Source organism: Gopherus flavomarginatus, chromosome 8, assembly GCF_025201925.1.
Source record: "Gopherus flavomarginatus isolate rGopFla2 chromosome 8, rGopFla2.mat.asm, whole genome shotgun sequence".
In the NCBI taxonomy this organism is placed as follows: domain Eukaryota; kingdom Metazoa; phylum Chordata; order Testudines; family Testudinidae; genus Gopherus; species Gopherus flavomarginatus.
The window spans coordinates 97,474,829-97,499,292 of NC_066624.1; the positions used below are offsets into that span (position 1 = coordinate 97,474,829).

At 41.0% G+C, this 24,464-nt stretch overlaps 1 protein-coding gene across 8 annotated transcripts in view; it reads right to left on the reverse strand.

The window, feature by feature from the left end:
* The window catches only part of MECOM (MDS1 and EVI1 complex locus), a 478,598-nt gene that overhangs the window by 57,439 nt on the left and 396,695 nt on the right, over positions 1 to 24,464 (reverse strand). Inside the window, exon 1 of one of the 8 annotated variants that reach the window (XM_050965806.1) lies at positions 1,920 to 2,565. The exons of the other annotated variants lie outside the window; for them this stretch is intronic. The gene's annotated coding sequence lies outside the window, so the exon portion shown is untranslated. Of the gene's footprint in view, positions 1 to 1,919; positions 2,566 to 24,464 lie in introns of those variants that run through there. 8 annotated transcript variants of the gene reach the window in all.

Sequence of the window (24,464 nt, forward strand, 5' to 3'; positions counted from 1 at the left end):
AATATAGTCTAGCTCTACCCCACAACAGCTCAGATTCATTAATTAAATGAACCCAGCTGAAAAGCTGCTTTATCTCTGCCCTTATGAAGGTGAAAACTGAAGTCAAGGGTACATTTCCCTAGCCCTAGAGCAGTTTAACATAGAGTTCAGGTAATCCTCCAGAAGCAGATTCAGATCATTAACTCACCACAAACTTCAAGGGGACAAACTAGAGGACACAAGGCAAGACACACTATGAACAAGCCTTTTGACTAGCAGGCGATTAAACAGCAACCAGTGTGCTAGCAAAAAGTATGCTCTAAAAGGACACTTTCTGGTAACGACCCTGCTGCAGAAAAAGTTGCCTTCTTTCCTCCAAGCCAATTTCTCAGGCTAAAATAGTCACAGAAGTTTTTTGTAAGTTCCTCGGTCTTGTCAGGACGCTTCATTTTAAACATTTTTTCATTGTAACAAACTTGACTCTAAATCACTAGGTTCAGATATTCAAGTGAATTGCCCCAGACTTAAACACCACACAGCTGACCCCGCCACTGGCTTCGATTTTGTCACACAGGAAGAAATCATCCCATTTCAGTTGCACGATATTGGCGAAGTTCATTTCGAATTCCGCTTCCTTGTAGTTTGGTTAAAAATAAATCTGCCACAGAGGTTTAGGATGGTGTTTCAACAGGGACTCCGATCCTGCCTTGCTTGTGAACTCCATGCTTCCCCTGAGTCCAAACAGAAGTTTGGGGTAGGTGGGGAAAGCAGGATCAGGCCCTGTTCATGGTAAAAGAGGAAACGACTGACTAGACCGGTAGAACCCCCTCCCACCCACTCCAAACTAACAGAACAATATTCCCTCCCCTCTTCTATACGCTCTCATAGAGCGATCTAAACAATTATATTTGAATTTCACAAGCAAGAAATAATCCGAATCAACTACATTTACAAGTCCAGGGAAAAAAAGGCAAGTTTTTAAGCTGCATTCTAATGTCCACGTTTAATTTGTTTTAGTGTTAACATTATTTCAGCTGTCCCAGTCAACGGAGCATGAATACAGCAGATCGTGCGTATGGTCAGTCCCGATGTTCTGCCCTTCTCCAAGGGCTGAGAGCATTTCCACTGGAAACTTAACTTTCTTCGTCTCCTTGCAACCATGCTTTAACTTTTCTTTCAGTCCCAAACGACTGTGACCGCTTGACTCGTTTTTAGAGGAACGTCTCCGGGAGGTAACGAAGATTTTTATTCAGTTAGGGGGGTTTCTCTGACAGGACCAGAGACTTTTAAATAAAAGCAAAATTGCAGGAGTGACTTCCCACCCCCTGCCACCTCCTTGGCTGCTTACACAGGAGTTCTGCCTTTTCAAAAAGCGACCACTGCCCCGAGGAACCTTTATTTGATTTTCTTTTCTTTTTTTTTTTTACACGCCTTGCCCTTTCCAACCCGCTTGGTTTTCCTTTTATGTGCTGTTAGGGTTATTGCAAGTGTATCTGGGAGGGGACCATTCGGCAGAGCCACGCATCTTAGGGCTCTCTAGACTAGAAGCCTGTGGAGGAGGAACTTTGCCGAAGGCAGATCCAGAAGCTGCTCGGCTGCTTTGCCAGGAATCTAGCTAGGCTTGCCAAACCCTGCTCTTTCTGGATCCCTGGGACAGAGGGAGACAGGCAGCCAGACACCCCCACCCCTTCCATACACACACACACACACAATCATCCCCTCGCCCCAGAGAGACACCAGCAAACTGCGAGGGAGAGAGTGAGCCGTAGCCGCCCTGTGAGCAACAAGGAAATCACAAGTCTGAGCAGGGCAGGGAAGGCACCCGGGGGGCCAGGGAGCAAGTTCCTGACCCAAGACAGAACGGACACGAAGAGAAAGTGTCAGGGGGTACGGCGAGTTTGTTATGACTAGGATCAGCTCTCCTCACCCGCTCCTCTTACCTTCTCTCTCCCACGGCACTGATTCCTAAAGCCTGAGCGCTTCCGTGCACAGGGAGGGGGAGGGGGGAAGGTCCTTCAAGCGGCTGGAAGTAAAACAAAACAAAAAACACTCGCCGTCGGTCTGCAGAGCGGGTGGGTGGCTGGTGTCCTGGTGCCGGCTCGGGTCGCTGCTTGGAAGCTCCACTCTCTTCCACCATTTGTTGGGAACTTTCTCTCGCCTCGCCTGGAGTTCTCAGGGGTTGGTTTGCTGTTGCTGGATATTTTTTTTTTGGTGGGGGGGGGGAGATGTGTGTGGGGGAGTTTGCTTTAATGATGATTATCGATCATTGTTATTATTATTCTTATTTTTTTGCAAATTCCTCCCGGCTTCCCATCACCTTCCCCGATCTGCCCCTCCTGCTCTGATCGGCTGCTCGGGGTGTGTGTAAAGAAAGTTATCAAGAAAAAAAAAATCCCATAAAAAAAAAACTTCTTTCACTTCTCTGCTGGTGATCACAGGAAAAAAGTGCGAGTGTGTGCTGGCTAGGGAGGGGGTGGGAGGCTGTCCCCCCCTCCCCACACACACTCTCCTCTTCAGAGCCTGTCCTGTGAGAGCTTCTTTCTCAGCCGGAGCGTCTCCCTCATCCCTCCCCTCCCTTTCTAGTTTTTTTTTTTTTTTTTTTTTTTTTTTTTTTGCAACCCCACACACTCAACTGCCAGGGGTTTCCATTTCATGAACTGTCTCTTTAAAGAAGATCTGACCGGCCATCCATAAAGAGGCGAGAGAGAGCGAGAGGGAGCTATCTCCCCCTTGCAACACAGTGGTCGGAAGCCAGACAGAGGCTCCTCTTTCAGTAAATTTTTAAAGTGACAGCAGCCTCCTCCGGCGAGAGAGGTCACAAAGAGGTCGCCAAGACAGAAGTCCTATAGGGGCAGACTGATTACGGATGCACCATCCCCTTTAAACATGTCGAGTCCATCCATGTAATCAGCAGCCAATAGGGAGATCTTGGGTGGGAGGATTTTTCTCTCGCAGGAAAACCTCGCCTTGTTTCAGTGTTCCGAAAGTGCAAGTGTCTCTGTGTGAATGTGTTTATTAAAGAAGCGTTTAACAAAACCAGCCGGCTTATTCTTTTCTTTTCTTTTACGTACAAAAAGCAGCAGCAACAACCACGAACTGAAACGCAGTTGAGAACGTTAATTGCCACTTTTAAAAAAAAGTTAATTGGCTACATGTATTGCATCCGCGATATGCACATTGTCCATCTATAGGATACTTAGATATTGCGATCGCTCTAAATTCTACTCTTCCTGGCAGAATTTTTTGTATTTTTCCCCTTTCCTCTCCCGTTCACTGCACACACAGAGACAGAGAGAGACAGGAAGACACAGGCGGCGCGTAATTAATCAATAAATGATCTGTTTACAAAAAGTTGTTAAAATGTTACTTCTTACCATTAAAAAACAACAGGACTCCATTTATCACCGAATTTGGTCTGAGAAAAAGATCAGTAGGTTTATAAATCCGCGATGAGCCAGTTCCTTTTTCGATGTCTATTTTACATCTATCGAAAAGGGCACGGACTTCTCAAAAAATGAAAACCAGCTTTTTTAATATTATTTTGCATTTCACAATAAATATCCTACACCTCCTGTTTTGTGCAAACGGAACAACCGCTCCGTTTGGAATCGTTTCCTTAAGGATCTTGATTGATTTATTTATCTAGTAACCAATCTCATGAATGAAACTGGAGGGAGGTTAGATGTTTGGACTGGGATGGTAGAGGGGAAGGAATCGATATCGAATGAATAATCCGAGAGATGAATTCTCTTTGAGTTTACATAAAAGCTACAACGTCTGGAAATTGTAGTGGCTTCTACATTTTTTTAAAAATTAACCATAACTATAATAATAATAATAATAATAATTAATGTAATGCAGCAAACTGGCCCACTCTAGCCAGCAAAGTTGGGCACTGTCTGCCGAGGTTCACTATAACATGTTTTTTAAGAGGGAGGGGAGAGAATTGAAAAAGGGGGCTGAACGTTATCGTTTATTACACCATCATAAGTGCCACCCACTTTTTTTTTAAAGTGCAAATATATTTCTCAGACTAAAAATCGATTTTTTTTTTTTTACAATGGAGGGGAGGGAAGAAGGCGAGGGCGAGAATCCAAGTGACAAGAGATGATGATTAATTCCTCTCAGCGGCCTGTTATCTGTGACATTGAACTGTTATTTCAGATAATGGCTATTGTTCAAGACGAGAGGAGAGAGAAGAAAAATCGCACACAGCAATGTTAGGTAGGCGAGGGGGGAGGGGAACCCTTTGTAAATAACCCCAAAAACCTGGCCAGAGATTCCCAGAGTCCGGGCCTTGAGAACCTAGCTGAGTTCCCGGTTCGCTGGCCCATTGATTTCCTGCCCTCCCTCAACTTGTCCATTGTTGGAGCCTTCTTTTTCTTTTTTTTAATTTAGCCATAAATTGGACCAGCTCGAGCTATGAACTGTTCTATTTTCTTCCTGTCAGGATGAGGGATTTGTTTTATGATGCATTGTGTATTAAATACAAGTAATCTGGGAAACTGATTGCTCGAGCCCATAGGCCTGATCAGAGGTTCTGATACCAAGCGGTAGCCCCCTCCCTTTAACAAAGCCTCTCTGAAAAGGAGGAAATGTTGGTGGATAAACAAAAGGTCTTTTGGTATCAGTAGCAGGTCCTGGCTAAATTAGGATTTCATGGAAAGGGCTTATATATCTATCTATACACACACCCCATGCCATGCATGTATGGTATTGAGGAGGGTGGGTGATTCGAGTCAGACGCTTGCAGCCACTGGCCAGTAGATGGCGTAGCCAGCTGAATTACTGCTCAGTGCACAGATTTAAGAACTCAGCGGCAGCCACTGTCTCTCGGGTACTTTCCTTTCAGGAGCAGGAGCCAAGGCGGTGGCTGCTGCTAGAAGGTGTGAGCTGAGTGCTGCTCCCAGAATCAGCTTTACAAGGGGCAGCATAACTGCAGTAAATACAGAGGGCAGAGCCTGTGCTGTTGCATCCATTCTCCTGTTAATACTCGGTGGTCTTACTCCCGGGGTGTTTAGCTCCTGCTCCTAAACCCCTGCTATTTATTAATTATGACTATTATTTATGATGGTGAAGGACCAGGCTATTAATCAGCTGTTGGGGTGACTCTACTTCGGAAAGTCCTGCTGGGTTATCAAATCACTGTGACGCACTAATAATTTGTAATGAGAGTTCCTCACCTGCATGAAGATAGTGCCCTGTACATGCAGAGCGGATCCCCTCAGAATAACGCCAGGAGAACCGGTCAGTACATTAGGGGTTATCTACTCACCACAACTGCTGTGAATTCTGTATGTGGCCAAACTCAGATCACTTTCGTTCAGAAGATTTCTGCACACACACCTCACAAACAGCACTCCCTAGTAGCTTCTTCTCCCCCTGGTATTGTTCTTCTGAAATCTATCTGCAGTAGGTCTCCCTGTAAGAAGCTCTCTGCTAGCCATAATGGGGAACATGCCTGTTTGTTTTAGCTCCACCCTTGAAATGGGCTATTAAAAATAATGGCTTTACTATAATCTTAAAACCTGGCTTCATTTCGTATGTACTGGGGCAGATCTGAGTATTAATATTCCCGTCTCCCCGGCCATGGGAGAACGTCTACAAAAATATTATGTAAACTTTTTTCGACGTGGAGGTGAAGAGTAGAAAGAGGGTTTCACATACAGATTTTGCCCCGGCATAGGAGGGGCTTTTTCATTTTCTTGGTAAGAGGTTTAAAGAGGCGGTGGAGAAAGCAGCCTTGTGGTGACCGCAGAAGTGGTGGCTGAGAAATGTCTGATACACGTAAAGATCTCCCGTTAGCTGATCACATCAAAAGATGTTACTGTGTTTTCTTCCTGTTTTGAAAGGGGGCCAAACGCGTTTCTGGCCCTTTCTCCCTTCCTCTTCCAATTGAGAGGGTTTGTACGTTCTTCAAAAGGCTCAAGGATTGCCACTGGATCGGCCTCCTTTTCGCAATTGTTTATTTCAAATAAGTCTCCATATTAGAGGAGGCAGTACGGAGTTAGTACTCCAGTCTGCTAGCTATTCCCACCAGGTTGTAAACTGATGCCTCTTTTAAGCCCTTAACTTCATGGTCGCCCCAGAAGTAAAAGTTCTCCTAATGGAGACCCTATGGGCATGGAGCATTCCAACACATTATTAAAGCAAAGAAAAGCAGCCCAGCCAAAGCCAGATGAAATAACTGCACTGTCCACTTTTAATAGGCTTCCTGCGGACAAACACTCTGCAGAGGACAATACTGGAGGAGGGGGGGGGCATCAGACAAGTTGCTGGCAGTTTTTAAAATACTATGAATGTTCAATAACACGTTCATCTTAATCTGAAGATTATCTGTTAATTTATAGAGCAAGTCACCCCTTAACCACAATTGTTAAGTGGGGCTTAATATTCTATTTCTCAAGGTGACTAGACACATCATTGAACATCCTGACTACTAACACTGTGGTAGCTTTTAAAACACTGGAACAAAAGTATTAAAATAAATTTAAAAAAAAACCCCTCCGACATACCCTAATGCTCTGTGATTCAGGGCAACAAGCCACAAAAATAGTGAAATAAACTAGAAACATTGACACAATTCAGCTGCATGCTAATTCCCTTTGCCTTATGTTATAGATATTGACAGATGCTTAAAAAAAAAAAATCAATGCTCTTAGTATATACTAAGAGCCAGATCTTTACCAGATCTTTCTCCAATCAAATCAAACACTTCCCGGGGTAGATAACGAAAATGACTCTACAGCACCGGGTTAAACAGACTGTTCCTAATCAATTTCAGCTCTCCCCAGTCTCTCCCATGCTGTTGCTGCCCTGGCTACCCTCCCACTTCCCTGGGTTCTGTCCCCCCCAAGCCAAAAGGCTGCTTTAAAAAGAGAAAGAGGAGGAAATTAAAGGTAAAAAAAATGTAAATAAAAAATTTCCCTTGGTCTGGAAATGGGCCCGTCTGAAAGCATGTTAATCTCCACCTCAGTAATTTGGTTCTTCTGGAGAAGACAGAAGTCCTGCTGCTGTGCCCTGCACTTCATAAATCACGTCTTTATGTGGACAAGGTCAGGGCACCTAACAGCTCAGACATGGGCCTTTGCAGTGGCTTGGAGGGCTCCGGCATGTTTATTCTCTCGCACAGATCTCCCAGGAGTAGTCCAGCACGCTTCTAATTACTTTTGATTATTTTCATTTGCTGGGGTCAGTCCGGCTTCGCCAGGACTGCTGGAGGGTTGATTGCCTACACATCCCCCTTGTCTTTGCGGGACGGCGGTGTGGGCTTTCGGAATTAGCACCCCGTTATTGTCCGGGAACCCCATGTGCTAGAGACAATCAGAGCGGAGAGTTTCCCCCGGCTGGCCATTTCCCGATTGCTGCCCTTCTTAATTAAATTATAAAACTGTAATCACCGTTTGGCCACGACTCTGGGCTCCGATCCTTTTGAGGCAGAGCGTTTGACATGGTCTTTTGCAGGAGCCTTCGCTGCAAACAGTGACCGCATTTTGTCTCCTCTCTTGCTTGGAACATATTTGGTGAATTTTAAAATGTGTTTCGAAATGGGGCACTTCTATTTCTGGGCTGAGAGACTCTAATAGTGCGTGGATGCTGCTTTGCCCAAGCCCACGATCCGCCGCTCCCAGCATTATTTGCGGAGTTATGCTACAAACTCACGCCTTAATGTTTTTCCCCCTTTAGACAGATGTTCAGCACAATTCCGAGTTCTAACCTCGAACTACGGCAGATACAATACAGTCCCCAATGTTATTTTTCAGAACCGAGAATACTCAGCTGTTGAATTTACTGCGAAAAAAAAATGAACGAGGGAAAATCAATTAGTTAAAAAAAATCTATAGGGCGATCAGAAAGTCCGCAAATACGTACTTCCTTACCTCAAAATTACATTTTATGAAAAAAATAAGGGTGGGTCTTCTAATAAATCAATGCAAATTCCCCACAAAAATGTGTGTAATGTGTACACAGCAGATTGAAAAGCATAGCTGGTAATTTGGTAAAACAGATCAAAGGCATTACATTATAAATGAGGTTAAGACTACTTTTGTAACTATGGAATTTTAGACACACAAACATATATACACATATATATCGATATCTACATATAGAGAGAGAATGTGAGTATTTATGTTCATCTATCCTATTTATATAATACCATTCATGATAGTGTGTGTTTATTAAATATGCTAAATATATGTATGTGTATGTCTCTGCATACCCACAAATACACGCTATGTGTATGGATTGATTATACACCCCCACATAAATAGATAGATATACAAATACTACCACAGTATATACCCACACCAAGAACATGTCATGAAGTTATTTCAGAACATAAATTCTGTAACATTACCAACAGTGATGGTATAAACAACTGAATATCTGCATTTTTGACATCACTATCTTGTTCACAATAGTGAAACAATTTATTTTTTAGTATCACTGACAGTTTAACAACGGATTGCTCAGCAGAACTGTTATACTTTTTCTCTCCTTCTAAAACTCACTCTTCAAAATAACCAACTACTTCACTCCCAAATTTAAGCTTGAGCCTCTCATTCTTGACCCTCTTTTTTTCTTTTTCTTTTCTTTAAAAAGCAAACCAACAACTAAAAACAACCCCAGTCTTTGCAGACCTCTCCTGTTTTGGACATCAGTCATAATCATTGGCACCATTCAAAACTTCACCCACAACTTTTAGTGCTCCTCCAATCAAATTTTCTCCTGTATGTGTTTCCAAGGTAACCAACAAGACAGACAACCACAGAGGTGGGATATATAGAGAGCAAAACCGAAGTATTTCTGTTTCAGTGCTTTACTATTAAACCACAACACAAATAATATCCCTTCCATCTTTCTGCATATTGAAATTGATTCTGGTCTCACTTAACAGCAGTGCAACACTGGTGCAAGTGAGATCAAAATCAGACTCACTGGCTTTATCTGTAATTATGTAAACAAACATACAAAATGCAGAAGATATGCGTACACCTAGCACTATTGCTGGGTCAGGGGGCAAAGGTGCAGAAATCTATAGATCCCTCAGCTTCATCTTGCCACACTGTTTAGTGTCTCTTGTTAAAGAACTAGCAGAACAGCTTCTCCATTGGTTTTGTGGGCAATCAGAATTGACTGACGGAAGCAAGTTTTCTGATGATTGATGGGAGTGAGTTTTCTGACAGGGTCAGTGCCAGAATCAGGCCCAGAAACTTTTGGATCTTGGTCTGAAAGTGGACCAAGTGTGGACCAGAATGCATGAAGGTACTGGTATAAGAGCATTATTGTTCATCAGATATATGTTTTTCATTCCGAGGAACAATGCTGGTGGCATTTTTGCCATTTTCACCAAGAGGGAAGGAACAAGAATAAGTGCAGTTCTTTCCATACACCCTCAGCACAAAATGGAAATACCCGCAGCTTGATTGTTCCTCCAGAGGAGTGTGTGGCTCTGTCCTGCCCATGTGAAAGGGAGGGAAGACAGTCACCCATATAGCACCATTTGTCCTTCCTCCCAGATTGAGTTATGGGGCTGCTTAGAGGGTCCAGGATCCATACATGGTGAGACAGGCTGGGAGTGGGGCTGAGGGTATTCCAACCCTATGGGGAATCTCCACAGGCATTAATGTTACCTGAATGAGCTCCTGCTCACCATAAGGGAATACTGGGCAGTTACCAGCTGGGGTAGCCCAGACAGCACAAGTCAACAAAAGCATGCTGAAAGGGAACAAGAGGAGAACAGATTAGGGCCAACAAGCCGAAAGGGAACAAGAGGGGATGCACAGGGCCTCTGTGCAGATAGCAATGGTCTCTGGCAGATAACCAGAGAATTGCAGTGTGGGAGGGGGTAATAAGTCCTTTGGGATTTAGGGTATAACCTCTTGCTTATTCCACAGGTGTGTAGGATCACTTCCTTATAGAAAAATTCAAAGGCAACTGTGAGCAAAACCTCATGGGATTTCCTGCCCCCAAACCTTCTCACAGGTTTTGGTGAAGGAGATGATGATCTAGGCCCATGTAATTATGATGATACTATTATTATTATTCATTATTTTTATTACAGTAGAACACAGAAACCTCTAACCCAGAATGGGGCCTCAACATACTATGTTTTATAGGTACCCAAAACAAGATACAGTCCCCATCCTGAAGATTTTACAGTCTAAGGGCACGCATAGACTAAGATGAAAGGTGATTTAAAAATCAGTGTTAGCTAACCAATGCATTTTAACACATAGTGGAGACAGAGCAAGCTGTATTTTAATACATTGACTGGCTGATTTGAATGCTAGGCTCCAACCCACCCAGAAGTTAAAATTTTTACAGCATGTTTACAGTCATGTTTCTTCTTCCCACATTTTGAAAGAAAGCTGAGAATTCTGGAGAACCTAGGAAACTGCAATCTTCACAACCTTTTCCATGGGTTCTGAAGCCTGCAAGAGCTATTACAACCCCCAGCCACCCATAGAATGAAAAGCTTGAGTTTCATCCTCAGTGGGGAAGGTCCTTTATCTACCAAAAATGCTTTCTGATTTGTTAGCATTAGCTAAAGCCCCTGGCTAGAAACCTAGTACTGCACAAATCTGTGGCACTACTATATCTATTTACAGCCAGATGTGGGACTAACTCACAAACAGCAATGGAAACTTTGCTATTGTGCTCATATCATTTCCTTCCTTCCTCATCACCCTATGGGAGAAGTGGGTGTTTTATACCCCCCAAACCCATTGATCACATATTGGGAATGGGGGCCTATACAATGGCTAGAGTCTTCCACCTGATCCCGTAGCTCCTTACCTGCTTTGGACAATATGGTTCTTACAGAAGCTGTTCTAACAGAGGCTCTCCTGATTCAGAGCTGCCCTAGAAACCCCAATGGAAAGCATTTCTCAGCCTGGAAATGGGAAGCCTAGTAAATGGACTCTGTAGACTTCCCCCATAGACATGTATAATGATCCAGCAGGGACTTACTAACTCCCCCCCCCCCCCCACTTCCCAACTACCCTCTTTTAATTTTTAATTACAAATCTTTTAATTTTGATCAGTTTTGATTAAAGTCTGTAAATGTTTTAAGGCCTATTTTGGAATCTCTCTATTCTCAGAACCCCAAATGACTTCAATGGGAGTTCAGTATGCAAAAAAGCTTTCAGGATCAACCCCTAAAGCTCAGTAGTGGGGATATTATGTGATTTGACAGAGGCTATTTTATAACTGAACAGCATTTACAACATTCCAAACCAAACTCAATATGCAAAACAAAACATCCCTTTAAAACAAATGGAGCTCAACAGGGAAAGGGAAAACAACCTTGCTAGACTATTAGGCTGAAATGGATTAGAAGGGGTAATAAGCAGAACCTACCCTACAAAAATTAAAATGATGTATAACAAGAAATCCTATTTCTTCCATTCATTCTAGGAATGACTGGCTCTTGCCAAAGCATTCCTGTTAAAGCTGAGTTTTTAACTAAGCTTACAATAATAGACATAAACACCTGTGGACTTTATAAGACTAAGAAGCAATTTATCACCCCATAAAAAGTCAAACACTGGTGTTAAATTTTTCAGGTTTGTATTTACCATTTCAAATGTACAATGCTAGATACAGATTTTTACAGAAAAAATACACACATTAGCAACTTATCCAACTGTAGCAATAGATTGCAATGCCAAAAAAACTGGCTAAAAGGAGGCTTAGTTACAATTTTATTTCACCTATATATTGATTCATTATGAGAATCTATCAGAGTTGTCTAAAAGGTGAACTAAATGGACACTGAGTCAGATGGCATATGAAATTACTGGATTTCGATTTTCAAGTAAGCCACAAAATTTGATGAACTAATGTTGTTCCAGATGAATTAACTTATCATCTCTGGGAACATATACAAACTATACAATCTTTTCCTGAAAGCGCTCTAATAGCTATGATTAATCTATTCCTCATTCTATTGAAAGGCACTTGCCTACAATTGAAGAGGAACCTCGCTAAAGGCAGGTTCACATTTGACACTGCCTCCAGAATTACTGCCATGGTGCTCACTACTTTGACAGTAGTGCTAAATCTTATTTACATTTGGTTATGAAATGTGGAATTATTTGTTACAGGCTTGTTATGAAACTATAAATAGGTTAAAATCTTATCGACAATTCAAGTCATGCTTAGTAGACAAGTATAGGTTTAGAGTTTTAGGATGCTAATTTATTTAGCCAATGAGAGAGCATATAGGGCTGAATCTTGCACTCTATTCAAGCAAACTCACATTGACTGAGTAAGTAATTAAACATTTGAACAACATGTAGCATATTATGGATCAGCTTTTCAAATTTAAGCATGAAAACTTATGCATATGCCTAACTTCTGTATGGAAATCAGCTACTTGACTGAACATATGACCAGTTAGGTGCCTAACTAGCCACGTGCATGCACAAACTTATGATTTGTGTGTACATATTGAGTGCTTCCCTGCATCTGTTAGTTGCTTGTGAATAACTGTGCATGATTGATTTTGAAATTCTTACCCTATGACACCTACATGAAGTGCCCAAGAGAAGAGCATTGCAGACAGAGAGGATGCAACTGAAGTCAATGGCAATTTTTCCCTGGCCTTCAAGGGAGGCAGGATTTCAGCCAGTCTTGCAAAATTGTTGTGAATGTTTATCACAAATACCTCTCTTTTATTATGAGAAGAAATGATTAAAAAGCAAAGATCTTTTACTCACCCACAAAAACAGTGGGTGAGTGAGCATGTAGAATATTTTTGACCGTAACTGTCAAAATAAATTCACACATAAAAAGGACATGTTGATTGTAATGGGTTATTAACAAAAATAGTCCAAGACATCAGCATGTCCATACCGTAAATAAGCTGAACATTTTCCAACTTGGAAAAAAAATACTGTATTACCTATAAACTTGGAAATGAAGGCCCCTCCTTCCCCAAGACTTAGATCCCTGAAGGCACTTGAGTTCTTGCATGCATCCCTTATTTCCTGAAGAAATTTCCAACCTGGTAATTTAGCACCCTACTGATCAAAAAAATAATTTAGGCATGTGAACATGTGAAGAGGGTTAGAGGAAGTGGCTGAATAGTAGGCACGTCAATCTATACAATGAGTTGAACAGATGCAAAATGACTTGCAAAATTTAAATGAGTATAGCAACCATTACATATTCACTTTCACATATAATTTAGCTAAGCTTAAGGTATTAGGCTAAATTAATCACTAGCATAAACAGTCATATTACTATTAGTGTTATATATATTATAGCAGCACCTAGATGCTCCAACCACAATTGGGATTCTACTGTGTATAAGTGCCAGTCTCTGCCCTAAACAGCTTACAAGTTAAACAGACAAGACAAAGAAAATATTATTATACTCATTTTGCAGATGGGGAAAGGGACTGAAAGAGATTAAGTAACTTGATCAAGGTCATGCAAGAAGTCTGTAACAGAACTGGGAATTGAACCTAGTGGAATGCTCTTTATAACTCGGGGAAAGTAATAATTGTGAGGGGGGAGAGGAAGTTAGAAAAAGTTTTTCTCCTAGGACTATAATATATAGAAACTGCTTTCTGTCATCTACCTAACATCCACTGCTTCTTACTGCAGTAATAGAGAGAGTCTACTTGATCTCTGCCAGTTAGAATAATTATGCTTGTTTTGACATGGCTGATCTGAAAGATGAGTTATCCTTTACCACCATTTTAACTTAGGGAAATATTTTAGCTTAGGAAATGAAAAGTAGATGCCTCAGAACAGACCTTTTAAACATAAGCATATTGCCCTGATTGGTACAGCAAATGAAACTCTTCCTACAGAAACACTCTGGGGGAGGATACGTAAAACTCCGAGTTCCACATTGGCAACAGAAATGTGAAACAGAGTTCATTATGTCAAGGTTTGTTGCTAGGAATCAGCTCGCAATAATGCAAGTGTGAAACATAAGATTGATCGCAATTCCCATAAGGGGGGGATGCTGAAAATAGAACACTGACCTTTCTAACCCTATATGAATGACCAGAAACCTGGCAAGGCATAGAGCAGTGCCCCTTTATTATATGCCCAGGCAGTTGCATAACCTTCTGAAAGTATTTGGGCAAAATGAAATGAATACATTATATATCCTAACAAGAACAGATATCTTTGAGCTACTAATAATTCCGGAGACTGTATGATCCATGTATATTGATTTAAGATTCAATGTTTTTAATATTGTGTATGTATTTCAGGACGTGTTCTCCCTTCTTAATGCCTGCCTCCCTTCTCGGATTTACACTCGCATGAAATTTATGCTTTGTGATCACTTTGGGTCATATCCTCAGCTGGTGTGAACTGAAGTCATTGCCACTGAAGTCAATGGAGCTACACCAACTGAGGGGGTAGCCTTTTATGTTGATTTTTCATATATTTATTAATAACAAGAAAACGGTCAGCGAATGTGATAAGGCAGTCACAAGAAAGAATAAAATAAAAGATGGCACTAGCTTTAAAACTGGAGATATAACATATTAGCTCAAATGCATAGCACAGAGTAACTGCAAACTTGGGCAAGGTCTGGATTGGGCCAAATAGACGTTTCTCTTGAAAATGATGAAAAACTTTTAATAGATGTCAGGTATTTTTCACACTTTCCCAAGTAATGCTTGTGAACCAAAGACAGAAAAATCTTCCAACTGGCACTATGTAATAGAAGCTTCAAACGGCCATCAGCACAAGAGAAATGATTTGCCTATCAACTGTACTGGTACAGTATATAAGAACTGTCCATCTTCTTTCCATTGTCTGTAATATATTCAACAGTTCTATACAATATGGATTTCCCTTCTCTTCTCTCAAATTATTGACATTTTCTCTATTATCCACTTCAGACTTTGAGCTATTTTCTCTTGAATTCTCAAATGTCAATTTAAAATCTCCTCAGATCTGGAGTGTTTTCCTATTCATTTTTCCTGAAGCAAATTTTCCTTGTTTAGTTGGGAAATTGTTTCCCTGAGTCATTCCTCAAATGGGAAAGAGATCAGTGGATGCAGTTTGAGATAGTACTGAGGCATGGCTTCTTCTGGGATGGGGACAGGGTGACCATTCTCTGCCAGAAACAGGCCATGGAAGGGATAGGAGGAGCAAGCATCCCCAATGGACACTGCCCAGCCCCAGGTTACTCAGCTCCAGCTGTTCCCTCCCTCCCGTCCCCGAACACCACTCCCCTCATCTTCCCATCTCTGGCTGCTGCCCCTTCCCTGCTGCCAGGAAGCCCTTTCACTCCATCCCGCTTCCTTGCCCTCTTAATGCTGCTTCTCAAAGGGCTCCCTGCTGCCCGTGTGAATGGCAGTGGTGGTGGGGTGACTATCCCTCAGATCTTGGTGCTTTTCTCTCATATTATCCAATATTTAGTTTTGGACCTATTTTCTCCCCAATTCTCAAAGATATATAAAATACTCTAAAATGTTGTCCCACTGTCTCTCTAGTTATCTATTACTAATTTAATAAGCCCTGAAATTTCTCCCTGTCTCTCTAATTATAATATATTAACATAAATCTTCTCAGATTTTGCCCTTTTCTCAAATTCTTGGATATTGATATAAAATCCTTGCAAATATTGCTCTTTTTCTATTTATAAAATATTGATAAGAAGTTTGCTCAAATATTACCTCTTTACCTATTATCAACTATTGATATAAAAGCCCTCACTTTTCCCACTTTCTTATCTAATTTGTGAAAATTGATCCAAAAGTCCTCATTGTCCTCTTTAATTACTGAACACTGATATCAAATCTCAAATTTTTGATATTTTCTATGTCGTTAACAAATATCAGTTAAAAATTGTTCAGCTTTGGATTTGTTCCCCATGTTTTTTAATTGCAGTACTATCTCCTTTTTGGAGGGACCTGTTGCCCCGAGTCATTCTCCAGGTGGGAAGTTGCTGGGAAGGGTCAGATTCCCCAGTGATCAACTTTCCCCTATCACTTGAGAGTCATTTCTTCCCCCTCCCCTGTTTTGTCTCCCTCTCCCTTAAAGTGTTTGCTGATGAAAATGACTTGCCCCATACAGAATACACATCAAAGCCAGAGGGCTTCCCTTGTTCGGAGGACTACTGTCTCCAAGCTGCTAACAGGAAAGTTTTCTTTTTCAAAGATGGTGTGGGATAAAGAGAAAACAACTTAATTAGTTTTAAAAGAGAGCTAGATCAATTGATGAGTGGAATTATATGGCAGGGTTACTTGTGATGGTAGGGGGCAAAGCTTAGCAGCCCAGGGGCTCTCTTCGGGTTTATATCTCATGTTCCTAAAAGTTTCTGCTTCAGGGCTCCGGCCTGCAGGGGTCAGAAAGGGATCCCCCCCCCCATCCCAATGTATTCTGGGAGAGGGGAGGGTTTCATCTCCTTCCTCTGAAGCATCAGAGATGTCCACAGCTGGAGATGGGGAAGTGGATGGGGCGGGTCACTGTTCTGAGGTGGCACAGAGCATTGTTTCTCTCAGGTGCTTGGCTGCATAGTTCTTGCTCACACGCTCAGGGTCTAACAGATCCACATAGGTGGAGTCAAGAAAACTTTTTCCTCTAAGTCAGATTGGCAGGGTCCTTGGGTGTTTTTCACCTTCCTCTGCAGCATGGAGTCTGGGTCACTTATTTGGGTTTATCTCACTTAATCATTTACCTTGGGCACTGCTGAACCTCTCTCCTATTAGTCACCTGTGGGTTGTTATACTTTGGTCTAATTTCAGTTGTTGATTTTAGTGTGTGGGTGCTGGATGGTGTTGGTAGCCTCTGATTTATGGGAGATCAGACCAGATGATCTGGTGGTTTCTTCTGGCCTTAAATAATATGACCATGACTATTATAAGGTTCAGTGCTTATTAAAATCTCAGGATAAATTTATTCTAAATTATTCTTTTTTATTGAAAACCAAAATAATAAGCCCAGATCTAGATTATCTTGGACTGGCAAATATATCTAGTCTAACACAGAAACTGAAAAAGGGTTTTGTCTTTCTTTTTATCATGTGTATATTCATTTAGTGAACATGAGATTTTCATCCCAAAACATATTATTTAGATCTCCAGAAGTCTAAACAGTCACAGACTTCCAGAAATGGAAAATGCATGCATCAATCCAGCCAAAATACAAAGATGGGAGATAACACTGTACTGGTTTAAAATACAATTGTCCGTGTACTGTATATACATATTGTGACAGACCCAGACCAGTGGGGTACAGGAGTCTGGTAGAGGGCAAATATACTGGTCACTAGGTGAGTAGTTTTCTGTTCCCTGAGTGACCAGAGCAGGGGCTGCACTAGAGTCATCAGGAACCTACTAGAACCAATTAAGGCAGACAGGCTGATTAGAACACCTGCAGTCAATCAAGGCAGGCTAATCAGGGCACCTGGGTTTAAAAAGGAGCTCACTCCAGTCAGGGAAGGGGGAGCCAGAGGAGAGGAAGCGTGTGTGAGGAGCTGGGAGCAAGAGGTGCAAGGAGGTGAGAGTGAGAGTGAGAGCTGCTGGAGGACAAAGGAGTACAAGCGTTATCAGACACCAGGAGGAAGGTCCTGTGGTGAGGATAAAGAAGGTGTTTGGAGGAGGCCATGGGGAAGTAGCCCAGGGAGTTGTAGCTGTCATGCACCTGTTACAGGAGGCACTATAGACAGCTGCAAGCCCTGGACTGGAACCTAGAGTAGAGGGTGGGCCTGGGTTCCCCCCCAAACCTCCTAACTCCTGATCAGACACAGGAGGAGTTGACCCAGATTGCGAGGAAGATCACTGAGGTGAGCAAATCTGCCAAATAAGTGCAGGACCCACCAAGGTAGAGGAGGAACTTTGTCACAATATTTACAAGTAACTGATTAGTATGAAGCATCTAAAATACTTGTGATGGTGCCTTTTGTACACTTCTTCTCTGCCAAATCCTTGGTGAATAAGAATTGAATGGAAGCATTAATTATTTTCCCAGGAAAGGTTGATAGCATATCACTGAAGATATTAATGATAGCAACTCACTATTCAGAATGTTAAGAGCATCTTTCCTCAGACAGAACAAAGGTTAATAAGCAAGAGGGAAAAAGGTGGATGGTGGAAGGAAAGACCACAGATCCCACAGACACTTGTAAATAATTGTTCTTTTTGATATGGTGCCTCTCCACCAATTCAAGATACCTAAGAAATAAATGGAATGTAATAGAAGCTTAGTGTTCCTGACTTCAAAAGAGGGATTCTATGGCCAAAGGTCATATAGTCTGAGACTATTCAATGCAATTGATATTGGTAATACAAGTAGTCATGATACACATTACAGTGCAATGATCTCTGCTTGCTCAATTTAGAAGGCTAGTAAAAACAGCCTTATTTTTTTGAGTCAGATAAGCTTGTAACTCAAGATGAGAGGAATAGCTTAACAAGAAAGAGGTACATTTTTAGGAGTAAATTTAGGATCAGGCCCCAAGTTTGGATGTGTTCAGGAACATTTTATTGATTCTACTAAGTGGCTGGATTTTTTAAAATATGCCCAGAACTCAACTAGCCACATTTTAAATATATTAAAATAAATAACAAAAACTAACCCGCTAAAATGCAGCCAGCTTTGATTACAGCACCAAAAAGCTACAAGGTGATAACTCCTCAAATCTCAAGTTATTGCTATTGACTGTTACATAATCAAGATGTTAAATCTAAGCATCCCTTCAGCCAATTGTTTGTATGACATATATAAATCAATACATATTGATTTTATAATTTTGATTCATATCTGTGCAGCACTCCAGTTTCACATCATCTTATTTATCAAATCTCTTTCCCACTCCTTCCTTCCCCCAGCCTTGGATTCCTATCACGACTCTCAGATCCTCTCGTTCGAAAAGTTGCACTCTGTTTTTGATTACTGTCTTTGTTCTACTCACCAACATTTGCCCAATTCTGCTCAAGCATACACACAATCCCTGGTGATGTCAAATGGAGCAGGATGTGCACATCTGAGAGAAGAACGGGGCCCTATTCATCTTCTGTCTGGAATTCACTGACCTCTGGAATTTAGGGAAGCTGCTGTGCTAAATATTTTTAACAGTAAGATTAAGAATCTTTAATACTGATTTTAGCTAAGATCATGCACAAGTCCTTCCACGTACAACCCCAGGAAACTGTCCATACTTCCAACTCATACTTAGAGTGTAGGGCCACTCCATAGCCATTGGACTCAAAAGAGGATATAACTCTTGTTCACCCCCTGGACGTGGGATTGTGGCCAGTAGATCCAAATTATCCTTGTCCCGTGGCCATTCCCTCAAACCTCCCTCCATGATGGCCTATATGGAACTGGAACAGAGCCCAGACTCACTATACACAGAGGTTTTTCTCCCTGGTTTCCTAGATGAATCTTTAGATTTCTTCTCTCCATGGAAGCTCTAGAGTTCTGTGAGAACAAGACAGTGCCTGCTGCAATTGCTCCAGTGAGAGCTGTAAGAACAACTGACTACTGGGCATAAAAATCCTGCTCTGGGTTGATTGCCAGCCTGACAGATAAGAGGAGACACATCCCATTGCACATACTGTTGGTGGCAATCTCATCACAGAAACCCATAGGAGTAAATGAGGGCAGATTATGACCCCTTGTTCACATTTTAGAGCCTGGTTCTGATGTTACTCAGATCAGTACAAATCAGAGGTAACTCCACAGAGCTCGCTGGAGGCACATCAACGTAGGTTAGAGCAAGCTCTTAATTGGTAAGGGCCTCAGCACTGCCTAACATACCCGCTACTTGGAATAAAACACATCTCCAGTTCAGCCCTTTATATCCGATACTTCGTATCACTATTGAAATCACCTTACAAAACACCACCAAGGCCTGCAGTAAAAGGAGGTGGAGCAGAGTGATCAGAAACAATGTGGAAATAGTCCATTAAATCTGGGAGGGTCAAACAATCTGTAGCAAGACAGGCCCGACTTTGTAATTAGGTTTTCTATCACCATGGAAAGAATAAATGACTTCGTAAATAGCTCTAGATATCATGTTAAAAGCACCTCTAGGAACTAAAAGATGCTATGCTAAACACAAGAGATCTAAAGAACTGTTGTTACACATCCATTACATTTACTGAGCAGTCTCATCTACTTTTTGAAGTCCTGTATACATGATACAGCAAGGCAAAACATTTTATGTACCATAAGAAATTTGACACATAATGTTTAATGTTCAGAAGATAAAGTTAACAAAACTATACATTGATGACTTTTTTATTTCCCTATTTTATGACCTTTCAAGAACTTAAAGCAAACGACAGCAAGAAGGAAGGGCAAGTAACCATATGCCACTTCTTGTTTCGTTGTAAATGAAATTACAACTTTGTTGATTGAAGCCCAAGGCAGAAATCATAATAAAATATGATGTTTTTTAATGTTTAGACGGAATCTTTCAAAAAACTGAAGAGCACAATGTGTTTTGAGATGGAAAGCATTTTTTCTTCTTGCAGCTTTCAACAGCCATATACGATATGATTTTCAATTTTTTTTCTCTGTACTACGTAAGTCCATAATATAGTCCCAAACTGTTTAACACAAATTCTGCTGCAGTTCTAGGTTCTACTATATATCAACACTAACCTCAACTGTGACCTGCAAGAACCCTCTTTGCAGGCATCAGGAGATTAATAGTCTGCTTCTGTTCCTTCTAAGTACCACACATTTCTGTGGTCTGGGCCTCTCAGCAAAGATGTTTACAGCAATAATTACTGAACATATTGGGCAGTGACCCCGCTAAAGGCTTCCACTCTGTAGGTTGCCAAAATGCTAATGGTTCAACTAGTGAGGCAGTTCAGTGAGAATGTTGCTGATATCCTTTCCCCATCATATTTAACTCTTACCATTAATCTCCATGACACATATGCATTCCCCTTTCTGATGTCAGTATGCATTTAAAAACAAAATTATAGTCTATCCAGGATCAAATCCTGAGTGATCAGGGAGTAACTTATTTTCGTTGGGGAACTGTTCACTTTCAGCATGGGAAAGAAAATAAGAGAGAAGTGAAAAGAGCAATATACAATCTATTGCTCATTTTACATGAACATGATAGGCAGTTAGCAAAAAAATAGTGGGTTTGATGGGAAATTGATACAACAGTTATAGTTATCTAATATATTTGCTTTGCAAAAGTGAATCATTAACTTCTGCGTGGCATAAACTGTAGTTAAGCTAGCACTTTACTGATGGTTTCTACTGTAGAGGTTAAAAAGTGTCTAGTTTAAATTGCTACAGAACAAATCTGTTGAGCTGGGTAAATTTTTGTCAGCAAATAATAAATTTGCCCCAAAATGCATTTTTCAGGGCACTAAAACTATTCACAAATTCAGGTAGAATTTGGCAAATAGTCTCAGCTGGAAAAAAAATGAGAAAAAAAATTCAAAAAGGTTACAACATTTAGTTTCAAAAAGAAAAATCAATGATCCACTCAGCATTATTTGTGATTGCTTATCCATGTTCCTGGTGAGTAGAGGGTATGGCAGCCAATGAGTCATTGCTTCTGCCCTGGGATGTGGAGAGCAGGAGAAGGATACAGGAAGAACAGCATGAGCATTCACAAGATTGAAGGAAAGGTTGGCAAAATTAATTTAACAAAATATCTCAAACTAGAAAACATTGTATGTACCCTACCTGAAGAGATTTATAAAATCCACTATTAGAGCTACTTTTCCCTTACAGTTCCTTGCCCAAAAGATCAAAAGAGTATGTATGTAAAGACCTCCTCCCTCCAACAGGCCCTCTGTTGACTGATAGTTGGCTGCTAATGTCATATAGATGTCACTGTAGAAGTTAGTAGGGACAGTAGTGGAGAGAGTGAACGAGCCTTGCAGACTAGCTCAGGGAGGGAGTTCCCCATCATGCAGACAGTTGTACCCAACCATGCTTATGGGCAGCACAAAGAATATGTGAAGATTATAGGAACTTAAAAGTCTGAATCTAAAACTGGAGTAAATGATGCTAAATGACTGGAAGTGAAGAGTGTTAACAGGAGGCATAAGAAGTTGCAAGTTAAATCAGGCCATTTTATTAACCAATTAATGAATAATAATCATCTTCCATTTATTTTACCCACTTTACAAACTTTACAAACTTAAACTCATATACAAACAATACATATAAATCATATCCATCACCAATGAAAAGCTTTGAGGCATATCATATCAACTGTTTGCCAGCATGTAACAAAGAGATAGAGCAGGAAGTGAAGCACACCATTTCAAGCTGGAATCACAGGGGAGGTGTAGAGAGTCAGAATGTAATTACTTATGTTAGAACTTGGCCTGCACACAGGATTAATATTCCAGCCCATCAGAAGGTACTTAGGAACTTTATATCTAAACCAAAAACCAACTCCTTGTACTTAACTTGATGCTTTTTTAGTATTCACTTGGAGGAAAGTGTGATATCTACTGAGTCACCGTCATTTCTGTAGTATCAATATTTTCCCTGGAGGCCTCCCATCCAAATATTGTCTTGGCCTAACCCAGCTCAGGAGATCTCCTAGGATCACAGCACAATGTGGTATGGCTGCAGCCCAGGTAAAGGCATTATTTTATTTTGTTTTGGTTAAGAGAGTTGATATTTGGTTAAGAACTCCAGCTGTGAAATAACTAGGAGCTGCCAATTTTTAATTTAAACGCTTTACATTCATATCCTGCTACCACTATCTCCATTATGATTGGTCATGAGTGAACCTTAGAAGATTCAGAAATAAGGTTTAGATGAACACCCAAAATTTTGGATGCTTATCTGAGTCTGACCCAAGCCTCTTGGGTATACAGAATTGGGCTAGTAATCTGGCAAGAATGTAAATTTCCACATTTAATTTCTCTCTCGAAGGCTATATTAGCAGTTTTTTAAAAATCCCTTCACTGGAATTAGCATAATATATTATTTCCCTGTGGTGAGAACAGCCTTTCTACAGTTCCTTTGGCTTTTTGGATTCCAGCCAGCACTAAAAAGTGCAAAGGGGTATGAAAGTGAATATAAAAATGCAAAATAAATACCTCAACCAAAATTTTTAAACCTTAAAAAATGGTTCAATTCCACTGAGGACTTTCCCCTGATTGAATCACTTTGTCCATTCCTGATACCTTTCCTTCTTGGGGATTTATACTGCCATCTTTCACCATGGCATCTGAGCACCTTTGACATACACTCAATACCAATAGGAAAGACCCTAGTGGATTTTGTGGAATCTTTGGCACTTCTCCCTTTTTATGATACAAGTTCTTCTTGGTATATGTTCTTTTTAAAATTTTATTAATTTATTATACAGAGAGAGAGAGGGAGAGAGAGAGAACCAAATGTTTGCTTAGACTTCATAATGGGCAAAACAAACAAAAATGAGTATTGACATAAATTTCTTTCCTAGTTACCCAACACTGATGAAAAAGAAAAGAACCCCAATGTGTCATTCCGTAAAACGTACATTTGGTACTCAAAAATAATCTCTTTCAAATCATATTCCAAAACATTGCACCTAATATGAGCTAAGCACTGAGGCAAAAAAGTAGCCTTCAGTTTCCCTGAACCAATCCAACTTCCTGCTCACCCATTATCAGAAGTTTATCTCAATAAACAGAGAGGGGCAGCAGTAGACAGACTGAATCCTGTGTTCTATTTTATTCTGAAACAGGGGCAGTGCTGCCAGTTTCATGAGAATGAGAAAATGTCATTTCGCCTGAACACAAAGGACAAGATGTGTATCTTGATACTGGTTCAATGAAGTCATATATTAAGAAGAGTATATTTAGCTATTCATGGGTTTAATAGTGTGGCATTGAAATCCCCAAGAGACCACAGACTCTATTCTAATACATGCATCTTGTTGCTAATATCCTCCAAAGAGTTCTGTGAAACAGTCACATCACCTCAGCCCACAGTATATCAGGAAAAATCTATGAAGAGGGAGTGAAGTTGTTTGCACAGCTGGGAAGCTGCCAAACTCAGCTGCACTACCCCTCCCCCCCAAAAAACCCACAATGGATATCTTCAGGGGAACACAGTGTCCTGAGACACTTCTTCCTTACATGGCTATATCTATTATACAAGCTGCAGAGGCAGACATCTAGGGCAGCAAAACTTTCAGTCACTGCTTTGAATTGGGTGACTACAGGTATTTGCAGGTTTAACCACAACAGCAGAACCCCTGGAACCAGCCCTGCTTTTCTCCTTTCTCCTGGAGCTAATTGGCTTCTTCCACAGTATAGTGCACAGGAATAGTTTGTAAGCCCTGTAGCAGTGCAAACTATGTTCTATGTTTGAGAAGCCACTAGAATCCGGCCAGAGCAGCAGGCCTGGCTTGTCTGTAACTGTGAGTAAACAGTTAGTTAGGACCAACTGTGCCCATGTGGTTTCTTTATATTGTTATTATTGTGTAAGGAGCAAAAGACACAATACCCACATATTGAAGAGACCAAGAGAGAGGAATAAATGGAAAAGTCCCCTTCAACAGGGTCTTCAAGGAACTT